Consider the following 7,423-nt stretch of genomic DNA (forward strand, 5'->3'; position numbering starts at 1 on the left):
ATTCCTCGGCGACATAATCTGATTCCTCACTTTCTTCTTCATAATCGTCAACCTCGTCATCACCTGCCTCATTTTGTTCATTTAGCTCATGACATGACATGACATTGGCAGGTCTATAACTTGTGTCACTAAAATCATAAACAGACAAAGTTAGGAAAGTAAATTATAACAAATGAATAGATAAATAAAGTTTAAAAATATAAGAGGCTCTCATTCAAATTTAAAAACAATGCAAACTTAAGCCATGGCATAGGGCCATGTTGCCTTTTTGAACATCACAATGAAAATTCAAAAATTTGAACAGTTAAGAATATGCAAAATGGTGGGTCTCGGGCCTCTGCAGGTCTACCACCGATTTTAATGTGCATGAAATGTAGCCTTTCTACCGAGGAGTTTGGGGGATCAGGATGGGCATAGAGGTCCAGTTCCGCAGCATCTCCCCTGGCTCAGCATCGCGGATACCAGCTAGCTCGACCTCTTTCTCAACAACAACATCGATCTCCTCGAAGAGGTCACAAATTCCTTCCCTAAGGTCTTCATGCTCGGCATACTCCCGGATTGGAAAGGATTGACATAGATGTGGGATCGGCTTAGCCAATGCTTGACCATTTTTCTTCTTCATCTTCATGTTATCATCTGTGGGGGTGTACCCCAAACCATATCTGGATCCCTTAACGAGGACCAGAACAATCTCAATAATTCCTTGGGAATCTCTTCCCAATCTGATACCTAGTTTAAAACAATTCTACAGCATCACGTTGGCTATCATCTTGTACACGACAGGCATGGGGGTCTGTGGTGCCAAGTCTTCATCGGTGGTATTCACCAGCTTTATCGTGTAAACATCTGTCTCTTGCGATATCTCGTCAATGATCGGCGCATGTCTGCCAGAATGATTCCCTTCGCCATGAATAACCAACTCTTCATTACTCCACACGAGCTTCATCATCTTATGGAGGGTAAAGGGGATGGTTCCAGCCATATGGGGATGAACGATCTTCCCAGAAGAAGGTTGTAACTGGTATCGATATCCAATACTTGAAATTATGCGCTGAATTCTGTTGGGCCCATTTGAATGGTCAAATTCACCGCTCCCAACATGTCTCTCTGAACCCCATCAAAGTCTCTCACGCTGACTTGGTTTTGCCCCAGTTTCCCAAGGTTAAACCTTAGCTTCCTCAAAATCGACAACGGACAGATATTCAGACCAAATCCATCATCTACTAAGATGCGGTTGACAATCTTTTTGTGGCATACAACAGTGATGTGCAACGCCTTGTTGTGTAACCTCCCTTCAACAGGTAGCTCATCATCACAAAAGTTTATTTGGTGCCCTCGAATAACCTAATGAATCATGGCAACCACGTTATCGCTGCTTGTGCCCGCGGGTACGTACGTATCATCAAGAGCTTTCATTAAGGCCTGCATGTGGGATTGAGAGCTCATCATCAGGGCCCATACGGAGATCTGAGCTGGAGTCTTCTCTAAATGCCTGACAATAAAATAATCTTTTGGCTGCATTCTTCTCCAAAATTCCTTTGCTTCTCCTTCGCTTATTGGCCTTTTAGCTTGATCCTTCTTTTGTCCTCCGAAAGCAAGCTCGTTAGGAGTGTAACATCTTCCAGACCTGGTCATGCCTTGAGCAGCAGTAGTTTCAATAACAAATTTAGGCTTGATGAGAGTTTCTGACAGCACCGAAGCAACAGCCTTTGCAGGTGTCAAAATAACGAACTCTCTCTTCTCTTTGACGCTTAAAGAAGCGACAGACTTTTCCCAATCATCATGAACGATGTGAGTAATCATCTTCGTTCCACACTAGTCTTCGTCTGTCTCGATCATATTGACATTGCTACCCCCATTATTCGGCAACGGGTTAGTATAGACATTCGGTGCCGCCGGTTGGAGAAAGACTACCTCTTGATCAATCAGATCCTGAATTTTGTGCTTGAGGTTGATATAATCTTCAGTATCATGCCTAACACTGTTTGAATTACAAGCTTATCTCTTATCGGGTCTGTAGAATTTTGAATTGACATCCACCGGTTTGAGCCCCACATGGTGGATGTATCCAGCTGCAGCCGGTCGCTCTTACAACATTATTCGGCTTTCAGCGTGCACCGTGAAGTTCCTTGAAGGCTTTTTCTCAAATCTGGGTCGCGGAGGGACATAACTGCCTTGTTAAGGAGGAGGCACCTGTTGATAACTTCAGGTATTTGGACGAGGAGCTTGGCTTCTGGGATATGGATTTGTCTGGTAGTTTGGTGATGGAGCTTGGTAATTTGGAGGGAAATTTTGGTATAGTGGAGGTTGGACTTGATAAACAGGAGGGGGTGCTCAGTAGCTCGACTGCACGTTAGCGCAGTTAGGAGCAACACCCTGGTAGGGAGATAAAATTTGATAAGGTGGAGGGTGATTTGGGAAAATGGGAGATGGACTTTGGTAATTTAGGGGTGGACTTTGGTATAGTGGAGCTTGGATGTTTGGATAAATGGAGGTAGCATTCTAATTATAAACATGACTTTATTGCGTGTAGCAAGATTGGTAGGACTTTGGAAAGGCCAGGGACGACCTTGGGAATACGATAAGTTCCAGGGGGTTTTCCTTCCCCCGTATGAAACATCAACGATTTCTTATCTTTTCTTTTTCTTCAACCCTGATATCCATGTGATGCGGCTACATGAGCTATCTTTCCTGTTTTTAAACCGTTTGCGATAGTCTCACTGATCATGACTATATCTGCAAATTTTTCTCCAAGCAACATAATTCTATCATAATATTTTGGCTCTTGTATGCGCACAAATACTCCAAAAATTTCTTTCTCAGACATGGGTGGTCTCACCCTTGCCGCTTCTTTTTTCCACCTATAGGCGAACTCCTTATAGCTCTCGGTTGATTTTTGCTTCATCTTCTCCAAAGAGTATTGATCTGGCACAATTTCTACATTGTAAGCAAATCAATCAATAAAATCTTTGGCGAATGCATTCCAGTTGGGCTATTGCCTGGTTTCATGCGAGGTGAACTATTCAAGAGTTTTTCAGCACATGCTTCGGCTAAAGAGTCGCATCAATAAAGCTTCATCCCTTCCAACTACCACGAGTTTTTCACATTAGGCTCTCATATGAGCCATAGGATTGCCCACTCCTCCAAAGGTGTCAAAATTCGGGATTTTGAACCCTTTTAAATTTGGATGAATACAATAACTCTTCATAACTAAGCCCGATGATATCAAGGACGCAGTGAAGCTTTTTCATGGCTTTCTTGATCTCTTCCTTTATGTCGACCTTTACCTCTTCTTTCTCCCTCCACTCTTTTTCCTGTTCCTCAAAATGGTCCAGCTCATAACCGTGCACATCGTGCTCGGCAGGGACGGGAATTCGGAAACTGGCTCTTTTTGGTAAGGGTAGATCTACAGAGGGACTCTGAGCATTTAGAGTGGTTTGATAATTCTGTGGGTACGTCTGAGGATTGGTACTCTAATTTAAGTGGTGGCGGGGTGTATGGGGATTGAAAGTATTTTGGTTTTGATTTTGCGTTGGTGAAGTGGTCTGATGGTGGGTATTTTGAGGATAGGATGGCATTTGGGGGTGGTTGTTTTGAAGGGGGTGGAGTTTAGTAGGATGCAGAAGCATATTAGGGATTTTGTGTAGTCAGATCTATAAGTGACTGATTCTGAAAAGGTGTAGATGGCTGGTTCTGAGTTGGATCCATATTTGAGGAATGGACGTAGATTGGAGGCCTCCCATCAGCAGCGTTAGCAGCAAATTCTGGTGGAGGCAGATCCTGTCTTCTTCATCTCTGCAATCTGTTGCATCAGGTGTAAAATCAACTCATCTTGGTCTGCTACGGTGGGTTGATCCACCACAACATCAGTAAGACTCACTTCTTTGTTATTATCCCCCATAACAGTTTTTCCTTTGTCTAAGATTTGTTTAGAGAAGGAATCTGTAGGACCTTTTGATCTAGTGAAATAAGGATGATCTGCCAGCTTTCGGTCGATACAGATCAGTTTCAAAGTACCTGTGAAGGAAAACAACTCAAACGCAGATTTGTCGGTGCAGATTCAGAAATACAAAATGCATAACATCACACAGAGAGCAGATAAACACACAAGTTGCTTCATTTGAGGGTATCGTTAACTCACGAGTAAGGACAGAAACACATTTTTTAACAAGCAGGAGTTTGCTTGTTTCAGTTTTGGACGCTGTCCCAGAAAGTCTAAATCATGTTGAGCTACGGTCTTTTTGCAGCTGCTATTTGACATTTGTTGATATGGTCTTCGTATCTTTTCATAACATGAAGTGGAGAAAGAAAATTCTTTAAAGATAGGGGCCGGTCCTGGGAAGGCTGCCTACGTATCTCACAAGGAGAATTCAGACCCAACGTAGTTCGAGTACAAGATAAAACATTTTCATTCATCGTTCATTAGGATTACAAGGAAATTGAAATGGCAACATTAAAGTTTTTTTAAAAGATAAAATGATGACGACATATTAGTCATTTCCCTTGTTGTTGCAGCATTAGTCTCCTCCTTTCAGACGACCTAGGGATGGAGGCTTGTAGATGATTTTCTCGTCATCATCTTTCTCAGTCGCTTCAGGGTGAGCGTTGTCGGGACCACTATTGGCTCCTTGCTCGTAGATGGGGTATTTTTTGCCCATTTTCCAATGTTTATCAATCATGTTGCTATGGAAGGCTTTTCTTCTTCCTCAGTGCGGCCATCCTTTCTCTCATGGAGACGAATTCTTCCGTTTCCGCTGTCAGCTCCTCATTAAGTGATATGCTTTTAGCTAACAGTGAGGTTGTCTTCGATTCTATCCTCAACCGAAGCATGTCCAACTTCTCTCGCAAATCCTCTGTCTCCGTCTCAACATCTTTCTTTCTCTTCATCTGTGATGCCTGATCCTCATCTAGCGTCACGGTTGCAGCTCTGTAGATTGTTGTGGCCATGTTGACGCTGAGCCCTTCCTCCGTGGCTTCTTGAATTTCCCGAGTGATATGTTTGATCTTTTTGTGTAGTTCTTCTTCAGTGATTTCCATCTGGATGTTCTTACCTTTGTCCATAGCAGTGATTTTTCCTTTTCTGAGACGCTAGAGTAATGTTTTAGGATTTGTGGTATAGGAGGTGGTCTTTTGAGTGAGAAACTTGAGACTTGGAAATTTTGGTCGGACATTTGTAATAGTGGCTTCTGTATATTCTTTGCAAATTTCTGGATAGGAGTGGGTTTACGATATCCTCATTCATAGCAACATAGCATATAAGCAGTTAAACACACATACATCGCGTCCTAAAACATACAGGGGGATCCTTTTGTGCCAAGGGTAGGCCTAGCGTATTTGAATGATGTACGTGTGAATTTAAACCAAATAAATAACCCCCCTCCCCCTCAAATAAATTGTACTAGTGAATAATAATATTCACAAAGGGTAAATAGAAGATAAAATATTAAAGACAAACCCACGCAGGGCCCATTTGAAAGCGCAACAAAGGCAGGACTACGCATGGGCTAAAAATAAGGTAAATACATATAAAAACCCACGCAGGGGTGAAGTTCACTATGCCGCTCCAGATGATCCTGCTCCGTAGCCGTCTCCCTGAGTCTTGTATTGTTGAAACATATATCTCAACATCAGCAAGAATCCTTCACCCAGGCGTTCTTTGTCTTCCAAACTCTCGTATCGCATCCTCTAGATTTTCTCCTTGATCCTGGTATCGAAATCATCATAACCACGTCTCAATCTTTCCGCCTCTTGAGTCACCATCTCAAGAGTATCTTGGTTCTCAACAAACATGGAATACACCTCTTTGGCCTCTTCCTTTAACTTTTGTAGCTCGACCACTGCTTTGGCTTCTCTGTCAATTATGTTGCGAAAGCTACACGAGGTTTGAATGGAGATTTTTTGTATGTCCTTCGTCAACAATTCTTTATAACCCTTGTCATACCCAGCATTGAATCGGTCAGGGGTGATGGTGTCTTTATCCATACACTTGACATTTTTCCATTCTCTGAACATCTCAGTCGCGTCGTGCACTCTATCATCTCCAATATCGTATACATAAGCGCCATAGTACGCTTCTTTGGGTACTGTTTTTCTCTTTCCGAACTGTTGCAAAACTCGAAAGGGTGCATAAGGGAAAATTCCCTGAATACCTGGGAGAGGAAGCACAATCTATTTGCGCCTTTACACAATGACTTTCTTGGAGATAAATGGTCAAGCATCCATTGGAGATCCTCTTCTCTAAATTCTGAGAAAATTTAATCCCATATCCCCATTGTTTTCCGATTATCCATATTTGCCCAGTACAACATGTCATTCAAATCCTTAAGGGTATTCTTGTTGTCAAGAGTATGCAGCTCTCGAGTCCCAGCACCCTTTGCTAAATGGCTGAGGATCCACCACTGAAGGAGTAGGTTTCATCCTTGGAAGTACCGATGTCCCTCTTTACACTTTCCCAAGGCTCAATACATGTCAGACAGGATGACCGGAGCTATAGGGTAGTATTTTGTTGTCCCTTAGTTCTCATACCCTTTGAACAAGGTATGCGCGAGTGTTATAACTCGGGTATTGATAAACAAACTTGGACCATGTGGGAATACCATTATTCCCAATAACGCTACAACAAATGCTAATAGACGAATTTCATTCCATTCTCTATAGGAGATCTTGAACTCTCAGTTGTAAGTGGCATAGAAGCTTCCATGTCCAAATCGGATATAAAGATCTCTGAATGCTACATGGGATTCTTTGCACCACTAGGCAAAGTCTTTTCCAAACCCGAACCACTTTGCAATATCCTCTACCGAAGGCTTATTGGGGATGAAGATATCTTCTTGTTTTCTCGCTCTCCTTTCTATCCCAGTGCCTACTGCATCTATATAGTCTCTCCTACAAAGTCGGGGTCATTTTGGCGGTTTCGAATCGAAACACCATTTTTTGGCTATTCCAATACCCCGTAATGACCTCTACCAGTTCTGGCCAACCATTCATGTTGATAAATTCTATTAATGCACCCACGTAATTGTTGAGGGTTCTTCTATGATCCCCATATAAATTATCATACCACATCGTGAGTTGAGATGGCGCTTAGACGACCATGTCAAACTTTTAAAAATGGTCCATATCTGCAAAACAGAAGCTGATTAGTTTCTCCCACCCCGAGTTGGTTTTCACACGTACATCATTCAAATGTCACATAAAATGATGTATCGTGAGGTCGAAGACCTTAGACACGGTTTTAGTGGTATTCTACTAAATGGACTTAATACACCTTGGGTATTAAGTCGACTTAGGCTAATGCTTAATTTTTTGTTTTGGTTTCGGTCTAACCTAGGCTTACTAGAATAGTTTTCAAGTTGACAGTTACCCGAGTCGGACAAACATCAGGGTGAAGCTACCAAACAATGTCGGATGACCGCATTCCAAC

The sequence above is a fragment of the Solanum lycopersicum genome, chromosome 8, assembly GCF_036512215.1.
Source record: "Solanum lycopersicum chromosome 8, SLM_r2.1".
NCBI lineage: Eukaryota > Viridiplantae > Streptophyta > Magnoliopsida > Solanales > Solanaceae > Solanum > Solanum lycopersicum.